The 11,397-nt window shown below is 36.1% G+C and overlaps 1 pseudogene; it reads left to right on the top strand.

Moving 5' to 3' along the window:
* The first annotated feature begins 1,806 nt into the window (after nucleotides 1-1,806).
* Nucleotides 1,807-6,549, top strand: LOC143402090 (olfactory receptor 2G3-like; annotated as a pseudogene).
* Nucleotides 6,550-11,397: the final 4,848 nt, after the last annotated feature.

Below are 11,397 nucleotides of genomic sequence, written 5' to 3'. Positions count from 1 at the left end.
GTGTTTATGCCATCAGTATTGTGATTATTAACATGGCAAGGGGTGACATAACACAAGCTTGTGCATTGTGGATATGGGTATAATTTGGCACAATGGCAAATTCATGGTTAGGGTCTGGACCCAATATAGACCCATTCATCCAGCTGGCTGCTGCCCATTTGATGGGTCCAGCAGCTTGTAATATTGGCGTGATATCCTTCATGCCATACTGATTTCTTGCACACAGGTTGGTAACAGCTTGTTCCATGTAGCAGTACTGCAGATTTTGGGTACATCAGTTACATTCCAGGAGCTATGCCCAGCCAGGCACATAGATGTCGTTCTTCCCCAGAGAAATTCCTCTTATCAAGGAGATAAGATATGACAGTGATACATTGGTTCCATTGGATGCTATAATTATCTGAGAGGGGCTTTCCAAAAAGTGTGATGGGCAGGTTGGCAGCAAGGGTTTCTTGTATTTGCCATGGGGGAGTCTATGGCTATAGTTAGCATTAACTATAACTCTAAGGTCAGTGAGAGATAGCTCAACATATGACTTCTTATAGTTATCTACAATAGTTTTATTGACAAGAGCAAAAGAGAGGGGACTGCCTGGGTTATAGGTTTCATTATCTACTATGGAGAAATAAATGGGCAGATGCTCGTGTTTCAGGGTGCGGCTACCTCCTAAATGGATAATTCAGATCAATAAGATTGGGATTATTCAAAAAGAGCTTAGGTAAAGCCCCTTCCCAATTAGCAACAGCCAGAAAGTGTGGTCTAGTGACAAGGGCTCAATTTACCTGGGCCATGGTACTGTTGATGCTTAGAGCTATGCATAAGAGTAAAAAAAAAAAGACCTGTCTGGGAGGATTAGAACCATGACCCAGGCTTTCTCCAGTATCACTGGCCTGCTGTATTTGCCCCTTTACATCACCCCATGTGGTCTTGTGATGGAGCTTCCTCTGGTGTCCTCTTGCTATCTTGCGTTTTTGCTTCCTTTCTCCTGGATTGTGGAGTGGGCCATAATGGCAGGTAGGAATCCAGGGTCGGACATGGTGGGCTGGAATCCAGATAGGCTGTGGATATCTTTCTGAAAGGAAACAAACAAAACCCCTGCCCAACACAAGGAGCAGTGAAGGTTCTGACCACTGTTTGGTTAAGGGGTCTTTATGGAAGTGAGGAAGATGGCGGCGAATAGAGTTCATCACCCCCATGTACTGCGTCACTGCGCAGGTGAATAATGAGTTAGAATGGCCAAAAGCTATCTTGTTAGGAATTTCCAGCAAAATTGGGGTGCACTGAAACCTAGAGGAAGGATTTCCATCACCCAAGGATCGGTTACTGGGGCTCAAGCATGAGTGAACCATGCACCCGGAGATTCAGGCTGATTGATCTGCGGCCTACCCCGCTGCTAGAGACTGCAGCGTGCTAAGAAAGGGCATGCCAGCAGCACAGAGGAACGGTGCTGCGGATTCTGTGGGGTCCTGCTGGCTGTCCCCTCACTGTGCTCTGAGCTGAGTTCTGGGTTTGAGACAGGGGAAGGAAGCGGTCCAGTTCTGTCCTCCACACTGGACAGCCCACCGAGTAAGCCAGCAGACACCATCTTGGAGAGTCGACGTCACCATCTCCAGTTTCCGACATATCGCAGCTAGTCCAGCGTAGAACAGGTGTGTGTCATTTAATCCATCTCCCATACAGTGGGGAAATCACATACAATCTCTCCCCAGCTTTCCAGGGGCATGATTAACAGAGTGAGCGTGAATAGAGGCGTGGGGGAAGATAAAGTCCCCTGACCTCCACTCCTCCCTCCCACCAGCGGCGAAAATGAAACCTGTCTCTCCAGCTCTCGGAGGAGTGACTATCGGAGGGAATCAAAACAATAAGGGGCCAATTCCCAATAGCCTCACTCCACATCCAGGAAACTGCAGGCCCAGAGTGTAGCTTGAACTGCCGAGAGGTATCACACTGGGGAAGGCCTGGCTGGCAGGAGAAGCCAGGAGACTAGAGACCAGGAATAAACCTAAGCTAAAGGGTTTTGAGAGACACCAAGGGGGGTGAGAAGGGAGAGGCCTCACACGGATTGTTTCCTACAGCCGGAGGGCAAAATCTTGGCCAAGAAGGCATAGCACCATCTACTGGAAGTGAAGAAAATAGAAGCCTAACAGTGCCTTTTTTTTCCTTTCTTTTTTTAAATTTTTTAATATTTTAATTTTTTGATTTTTAATTTTGTTTTTTTAATTTTTTATTGTAATTTTGACTTCACTGCATTTTATTATTTTTTATCATTTCTTTTTCTTTTCTATTCTTTTCTCTTTCTTTCTTCTCTCCCTCTCTCTTTCTGGGTTTGCTTCCTTATCTTTTCCCCATCTTTCCTCTTAAGCATGACCACCCAGATTACGTATAACTTACTAAATGCAAATAGATGAATACTATGAATCAGTCTATAGTCCGCCTAAGCCCTTAACTACCCCCAAGTACTCCTGTCTATTCTCTTGTTAATATCCACCTGCATTTCAGCAACCCTCCAAAGAAGCTAACATATACTAACCTCCATACCATCAAATCGCCTGACCTTAACATAAAATCCTAAATTCAATCCTCAATTCTCTATATGCCATCAAGATCTGTAGGCCTTTAATGAAACTAATGAATTTACCTTAAATCATAATTAAATCCAACATCTCTAAACATTGTCTCCCAACAAAAAGGAGAGATATTGGAACTATAAAAACCAAAAAAAAATTCAAAGGAGAAAACAGAAACACAGAAGTCAAACAGAGTTGGAAAGTAACGTGAGCATCATGAAAAAACAAGGAAAAAAAGGATTACAAACAATGCAGGACAACTTAAATTCACAGGAGAACTAAGAGTCATCAGAAAAATGGACTGAGAAAGAACTCAAGGCATACCTAACTCAGATGGAATGGAATCTTAGAGAAGACATTAGACAACAAGTCCAAACAATGAAAGTATACTTTGAAAATGAATTACATAAGCAAATTCAAATGGCAAAGAATGAGCTCTACCAGGAGATAGAGATTTAAAAAAAAATCAAACGGTAATCCAAGAAATGCAGGTAACCAGAAACCAATTTAAAAACTCAAACAAGAATATTACAAATAGACTAGATCAAATAGAAGTCAAAACATCAGATAATGAAGACAAAGTTTATCAACTTGAAAAGAATATAGTCAACACAGAAAGGATGCTAAGAAATCATGAGCAATCTATCCAAGAGATATGGGATGTCATAAAAAAACCAAACTTGAGAGTCATCAATATTTCTCTATATAAAATAAAAATTAATTTGCTGTTTTGTGGTAATCATATTACAATGGCTACCAAAAATCATGTATATTATGAATATATTCAATTTATATTTATCAATAGTACTTCAGTATAGCTTTAAAACCAGATTCACTGTAAATAATGTGGGATATGTATTACACAAACAAAAAATGTTCTTAATATTATATAATCAGATTATGAATTCAGTTGGTTTTAGCATCACTTTTGAATTCTTCTATTAATTTCAACAGATGTGTTACATACTTGATTCTGCATTTAAAATCTTAAAAAGGAAACAAACTAAAATTTTATCTTTAAAGTTGCTTCTAAACATCCTATCAAATTATGTGATTTTAAAATACTAGAAAATTGCCAATGCCTGGATTTATTGTTATGAATAAACTCATATTTAGGAGAACATTACATTCTAAAAGAGTTCAAATTTATGATGATTCTAAAGTTTTTAAAAATATGCACATTGTTATTTTCTTAAGGCAATAGGAAAAGCTTATGCTTCTATTAGAGCTAAGCATTTGTTTAAACTACTCAATTAGTTACTTTAGTAACTAAAACTAAAAACATACCAATATGAGACAAATTATCATTTTATGTTAAGTAGCATTAGGAATATGCAGAATGTGAGATCCTATATAGCATATCATTCAGGCTTTCTGAGTAGAATTCTTTATTAGCAATGCATATCTAAACGTTTAGGTCCAGAATTTAAAGCATTAAGACATTATTCCCCCTGTATTCAAGACACAATTTTACTGTTTGAATATAAACACATCTGAATAAAAAAAAAAAAAAAAACATACCCTTCATTATTCCTAAAAGTAAATGATTCAAGAAGATGCGACCATGGAAGCAGAAAATTTGGGAGCACAAAGGATAACATCATAAAAAATAGTAAGTGAAGAGGCTTGGAGGATTGCATTATGATTCAATCTCCATTTATTTATTAAGCAGAGCAATGTAAAGTGAGTTGAACAAGATATGATTTGCTTTCTCATGATTTTTTTTTGGAAAAAAATATGCCAGCATCTTGTATTTAAAGGAATTGGTTATAGTTTCCCCTTATTTTTAGCAAAAATATCTCATGGTTATCTGTCTCAACAAATGAGTGCACATCTGAGATTTTGTACCTGTGTTTTTTCATATGTATATAGGACCTATTTTTTTTATCACATTTAAGAGGTAAAAGATTTTATGTAACCATTCCTAAGTATGTTATTAAAGAAATTGTAGCTTTATTTAGTTTCCTTCTATATTGACACCTGAGTCTAACCCTATGTCACTCATATCAGATAATTAAATGTAAGAAAAATTATCATCAATCACCTTGTCTGAGAGACAAAAAAAAAAAAGACACAAAATACATTCCAGTTATTTTCCTGACCAAATTCTTCACTGATATCCACTATTTTTCTGTATTGCAATTTCTATTACTATGAACAATGATAACTAAAAATTCATTCAATGATAGCTTAAAATTAGTCTCAGCATGCACCTGTTACTCCCCTCCCACTTAAATAGCCACTGTTATGGTTTGGATATGAGGAGTTTTCCAAAAGCTCCTGTGGTAATACAGGAACATTTAGAGGTGAAATGATTACATTATTAGAAATGTAGCCTAATCTATTTTATGAATGAATCACTGAAAGGTCCACTGTACTAGGTGGTAACTCTAGGTATGAGGGGTATAGCTGGAGGGGGGTCACTGTTGATGTGCTCTTGAGGATTATATCTTGTCCCCCTGGCTTCTCTCTCTCTCTCTCTCTCTCTCTCTCTCTCTCTCTCTCTCTCTCTCTCTCTCTCTCTCTCTCTCTCTCTTTGTATCCCAGACACCATGAAGTAGCAAGTTTCCTCCACCATGCCCTTCTTCCATGATGTTCCATCTCACCACAAACCTAGAACCATGGAGTTGGCTGACTGTGGACTGAATTTCTAAAACCATAGGCTCAAAATAAACTTTTCCTCCTCTAAGTTGTTGTTATCAGGTTTGAGTGGTATGTTAGTCAGATTTTTGTCACTGCGACCACATGGAAGCTTTTCTTAAGTAGATTGTCTTTAATAATAACTTTTGATAATTAGGGGGAAGAGAGAGATCATGAAAAAAAGAGGAGGTGTCAAATAGTTAATGTGAACAAGAAATGACACAAAAATGCCTTTTAATTAAAAGAGATTCCTAAATGTCTTTTAATAATTATATCTTTTCTTTTTTGTGTAATTTCACTGGTTAAGAATCTTACCTAAGATTTTATCTCAAATGTTGTAGGTAAATAGTAATAATGATACTTCCCTAGATTGAATTTTTATTTTCCTCTTTTACCTTTGAAGACTGATGGAAGAAAACAATGAAACCCATGAGGGAGGTATTATTTGCTTGGATTCTCAGACCAGCCCCAGTTGGAAGTCATCCTTTTAGTGGTAGTTTTGATATCCTATCTTCTGATCCTTGTGGGCAACACAGCCATCATCATGGTCTCCCACCTGGATTCCAAATTCCACACACCTATGTACTTCTTCCTCACTAATCTCTCCTTTCTTGACCTTGCCTTCACTACCAGCATCATGCCCCAGCTGTTGTGGAACCTGAGGGGACCAACCAAGACCATCACATCCACCGGCTGTATCCTACGACTCTACCTGTCCCTCTCCTTAGGTTCCACTAAGTGCGTTCTCCTTAGTATCATGGCATTTGACCGCTATGTGACTGTCTGCAGACATCTCAACTACACGACTGTCATGCACCCATCATTCTGCAAGGCCCTAGCAGGAATAGCCTGGCTAAGTGGAGTGGGAAACAGTCTCATCCAAAGCACCATCACCCTGCGGCTTCCTCGATTTGGGCACCATCGCCTCCACCACTTCTTGTGTGAAGTACCTGCCATGATCAAGTAGGCATGTGTTGACATCCATGCAAACCAAGTCCAGCTTTTTGTGGCTACATTAGTTCTCCTCCTCCTTCACATGGCACTGATATCTGTCTCCTACGGATTCATTGCGCATGATGTGATAAAAATTAAGTCATCCTAAGCTTGGCGCAAGGCTCTAGGGACCTGTGGCTCTCATCTACTAGTGGTGTCCCTTTATTTTGGGACTAGCTCAGTCATGTACATTCAGCCACAGAGATCCTTTGGCCACAGCCAGGGCATGTTCCTCACACTCTTTTATGCTGTTGTGACTCCCACCCTAAACCCTCTCTTATATACCTTGAGGAACAAGGATGTGAAAGGAGCCCTGAGGAGACTGCTGAGGAGAGAACAACATTTCTAATGGAAAAATCAAAGGGCAGCAACTTTCTGTACTAGAAACTTATTAAAGAGTTACCATATTAAGTAACTTCTCCCTAACGTGCAGTTCATGTGTGACTGACTGCCTCTCTATCTGCATTCGTGTACAGTGTGGACCACATTGTCTCAAAAAAGAACATTTAGATTCAACTTCTGTAGCACATGGGACCTGGTATGTGTTACAAATATTTTCACAAACTCCCTTATTAAATGGATTTAATATGAATACATTTCATATAAATTAATTGCTACACATATATTAAGAATGGAAAATTTTGTAGATTTCACTGCACATATATACATATATGCATGCAAATATAATTACAGAATTAAAATATTATATATTATTTGAAAATTTGAAAAGTATATATTAGCATGAACAAATATTGAAGTATTTCCTTTGTAGAACAATTCTACAATAAATAAATAATTACTAAATAATTTAATAAATACTAAATATTCACATAACCTAGTTTCAGCTTGATCCAGGCTCTTGGCAAAATCTTGCATTCAATTCTATGTAACAGTCTCATGCCTTCCCAGTGTCTTTGTTGCTTTTGACCATGTAGAATCTGTAGCCACACTGTATTGGTTTCAAGGTTTGTTTTACTCAATTGCCGATCATGACCCTCTGCTCTTTACCTTACCTGTACATTTCTCAATCACTTCTGACATGTTCAGTGACAATTAAATAAACTTAATTCATGCAAAGTGTAAAAAAAGTCATGGTAGTAATAAATACTGAGTAAATATAACAATTATTTAAAATATTTTAAAAAATAGAATGGTACTCACAATTCTTCATAGTCCTCCCACACAACTTCTGTCATTCTCAACATGCACTTCATTGTGTGGTTTGTGTTTGTTTCACATTTTATATCAATTGATAGTTAGATTTTATTATTTGTTAATTAATTTATTCATTTGAGTTTTATTTATTTATTTATTTGATTTTTTTCCTGGAAACACTCAAACCAATCAAAATCTCTCTTCACACCTCTTTGTATCAACCCCAATTTGCAATCAAGTACCAATTTTGACTTTGGAATTGTTCTCTAAACTATATTGTTGAAACTTTGAGTCAGAGTGCTTGGGTTCAAAGCCCAGTCCTATGGAACTAATCAATTAGAATAATGTTTAAATACATATCTCTATAATGCCAATTCACAGTTTCCTCAACAGTACAAGAGTGGAAACAATAGTTCCTATCTTACTTGACTACTGTGATAAGTAAATCTGATTGGGATAGAGTAAAGCTCAGAGCTATCTATTATGTATTAATAACAACCACTCAATAATTGTTAGCTACTTCTGAACCATTTATACTATTCCAAACTTCATAACTTGATTGACCTTACTTATTTAATGATTTCTCTGTCTTCAATCACTTCTTACTATTAGTTCAACAATATTTAACTATGCCCAACTATTCCCTATCTTTTTGGTGAATCCTCTAACTTAGTGTAAAGTTGGAATGTGGATCCTGCATTATATTTAGACTTCCCTTATCATCACAGCCATAGGAAAATCTTCTCCAAACTATTCCTAGTGGTGTCTAAACACATTTCATCCATCACATTCACGATGCCACTGCCCTAATTCAAATCTTCTATTCTGCTCCTTAAAAAGATTGAAAATATATAGCTCTGAGCAAAAATAGTTTTACAGGCATGTTTGATCTGGAGGGCAAAGTTTAATTTAGTGATTGTAAATGCACCCAAATGTGTAATAGAGTTTCTGCCTTATAGCCTTCCACATCAGGCCCATAGGCTCCATGAGGGTCACCTTCTAGCTTTTGAGGTATGTGTGACCAAATTTTTTAAATGTCCATATTGTTCTCTTCATGGCCTTTCTAATTGACAACTTTGATTATTCTAAAATAATTTCATTCCAATTTTAAATGACACTTAAATGTTACAGAATGAATTCTATAGTAGCACAAAATCTCAGGTTCTCCATTATCTTCACTGAATTTTTCTGTTTTCCTCACCATGTGTAATTCGTATTTAAACAGTAGTTTATGAATATTTTCTTTTTATTAACCTTAGAATATTTACTATATCAGCTTCTCAAAGCCAAACTTAAATCTTACCTATTTCACATAAATGTTCTCTTTCAATAATAATTTCTTTTTTTCGGTATTGCCATATCAGTTTTCATGTACTAATAATTAATAAATATATAAGACTAAAGGGCTTTTTTAAAGGAATTCAAGTACTCCATTATAGGTAAAAGAATAAGAACCAGAAATCAGACGAGGTAGTCTTGGAATTGTGAAATGAACCAAATCGCTTAAGGACTTGTATATTATGTGAAGAAAAATGAACATTCCTATGAATTCTAGAAGAATATCTTGTTTCTTCTAAGGTTTTCGACACCAGAGTCACACCAACTTAGTTCTAACTCCTGGAATCAGTTCCTTAATCTTCAAATCTACATAACAGAGTAATAGTGCCAATTTCATGATATCAGGGTGAGGAGCAAGTGAGACAATGCATGTTATGGGCCTGACATCTAGCAAAGCTCAAAACACGCCTGTCTGTTAATAGTGAGATTCTTCAAGGTGCATTATCAAATCAGAAGAAGCATTACTTTATTCTTCTCTGCCCATACTAGAGTGTGGCTCTTTCCATGCCCCTGGAGAGGAGTTTTAGAATGCACATGATTTTTCTGTTTTTTTGTTTAATTAAATTTTTTATTTGTTCTTTTTAGTTTTACATGATAGTACAATATATTTTGAAATATCATACATACATGAAGCATAACTTCCCATTTTTGTGGTTGTACATAATGTGGAGTAGCAATAGTATTGTATATGAATAAAGGAAAGTACTATACAATTAATTTTACTGATTTTTCCCATTCTCATCCCCTCTCCCACCATCCCACTTCCCCTGTCCAATCCGGTGAACCTCATTCCTCCCTCCCTGACCCCTGCCTATAGTGAGTCACCATCTGTACACCAGAGTGACCATTTGGCCTTTGTTTTTTTGTGATTGGCTTATTTTATTTAATATGATAGCCTCTTGTCCACCCATTTAAGAGCAAATACCGTAATTTCATTCTTCTTTATGACTGAGTAATATTTCATTATGTATTTACAAGTGATAAAAGAAGCCACTTTTCCTAATAAAATATTCTCAGATCAGTAGTTAAAATGTCTGTTTTCAGGTCATAAATAAAAGAATATAAAATAATAGTAAAGAGTTTACAAATGAGAATATTGACAAGGTTTTCACCTTATTAAAATGTGCTTTTGGGTACACTTTTGAAAGTGTTGAGCAAAATTGATAAAGTGTTAGCAAGATTGTCCAAGAAAAGAAAGAACAAGAAACCATTATCATTAAGCAAAATAATATAGCCAGTATTAAAAAAATTATAAATAGAATAAAGATAATAAATGAGCATTATGAACCCCTGAATACTTCAGAACAGGAATGTATTTCCATGAACTTTGGGACTGATTTGGAGCAGGAAGGGATTTTAGTCTGGCAGGTGTGAATGGTTGTGTATGGGATGAGGGACAGGGGGATTGACAGAAACCCAGGAGAGTATGCAAACTGAGAGAAAGAAAAAAGAAAGAGAGAGAGGGAGGGAGGGAGGGAGGGAGGGAGAGAGAGAGAGAGAGAGAGAGAGAGAGAGAGAGAGAGAGAAGGAGATATTACAGAAGGAAGCTAGAGGGAAGGGAAAGAATATACAAACCAGTATGGGCACAGATATGTATATAGTAGGAAGACTTTCTAAGAAGAAGTATACTGTGCCAGGAAACAGCAGGGTCTTTCCTAAGAATTCACCCCAAGGGCAATGACAAAGCTTTTTGGTAATTTCAACACAGTCAAATCAATCAAACTTTTCCTTCATGGTTTGATATTTCAATAATTTACTGATTTTGTAAGAAAGCATTCCTGTGATGATGTCATGAATGTATAGATTTTTTTCTTTCATCATTGGTTTTATAATCTTCAGGCAAGAATATTTATGGATGGTGTGATAGGAGTCACATGTCTCCTTTTACATATGAATGATTAGTTATTACAGTAGCATCTAATGAAAAAATATTACTCCTTCTAGTGACCTGAAAAGCCAAATTTTTTAAAAAGTTTAGCGTGTCTTAATCTATTCATAGTTTACCCAAAAAAATTATTTTTGTGAACCTTGATTTTAATCAAAAGCTGATTTGGGATCTATTGATATAATTATGTAATTTTTCCTTCCTTAATTCTGTTATTTTGGTGGGTTATCATTATTCATGTTTTGGCTCTGGAATAAATTCAATTTGGGCAATGAGTATGATTTATTTCATAATGAACTTCATAATATTTCAAACCTGTGTTATTTTGTCAGACTATCCCTTAGTTTTCTGTTTTGCTACAGAGTTACACTTGGCTAAAACAAGTATTTGAATTTTTCCTTTTATTTTTCAAACTTCTGATATATGTAAAAATTTTTAAAAGTCAATTTGAAAAAAACCTAGAGACTTGAACAAGTTTGATACATAAGATGTCTCAATGAATTTTAAATAAAATAATCTGGTCAATTTTATTAGTCATCAGGGGCATAAATAGTAATGAAATATTCATTACTTACTACCAGATGGATTAAAATTAAAAGAACACAAAATACTGAGTGTAGGCATAGATGTGGAGCAATTGAAATTCCTAAGGCCTGAGGAATATAGGTGTTTATATCAATTTCCAGGCCTAATGGTATCTACTAAATCTGAATATAATTTATGTCTAAGCAATCAGAAGATAACTTACATTTTTGTTTTCCCAGAGATATATATGCAAAAATATTCATAGCAGCATTGCTCATAAAAGATGAACCTGAA

This window comes from Callospermophilus lateralis, chromosome 6, assembly GCF_048772815.1.
Source record: "Callospermophilus lateralis isolate mCalLat2 chromosome 6, mCalLat2.hap1, whole genome shotgun sequence".
Lineage (NCBI taxonomy): Eukaryota > Metazoa > Chordata > Mammalia > Rodentia > Sciuridae > Callospermophilus > Callospermophilus lateralis.
The sequence above is the reverse complement of the archived record's forward strand: the minus strand, read 5'-3'. Positions and strand labels throughout refer to the sequence as shown.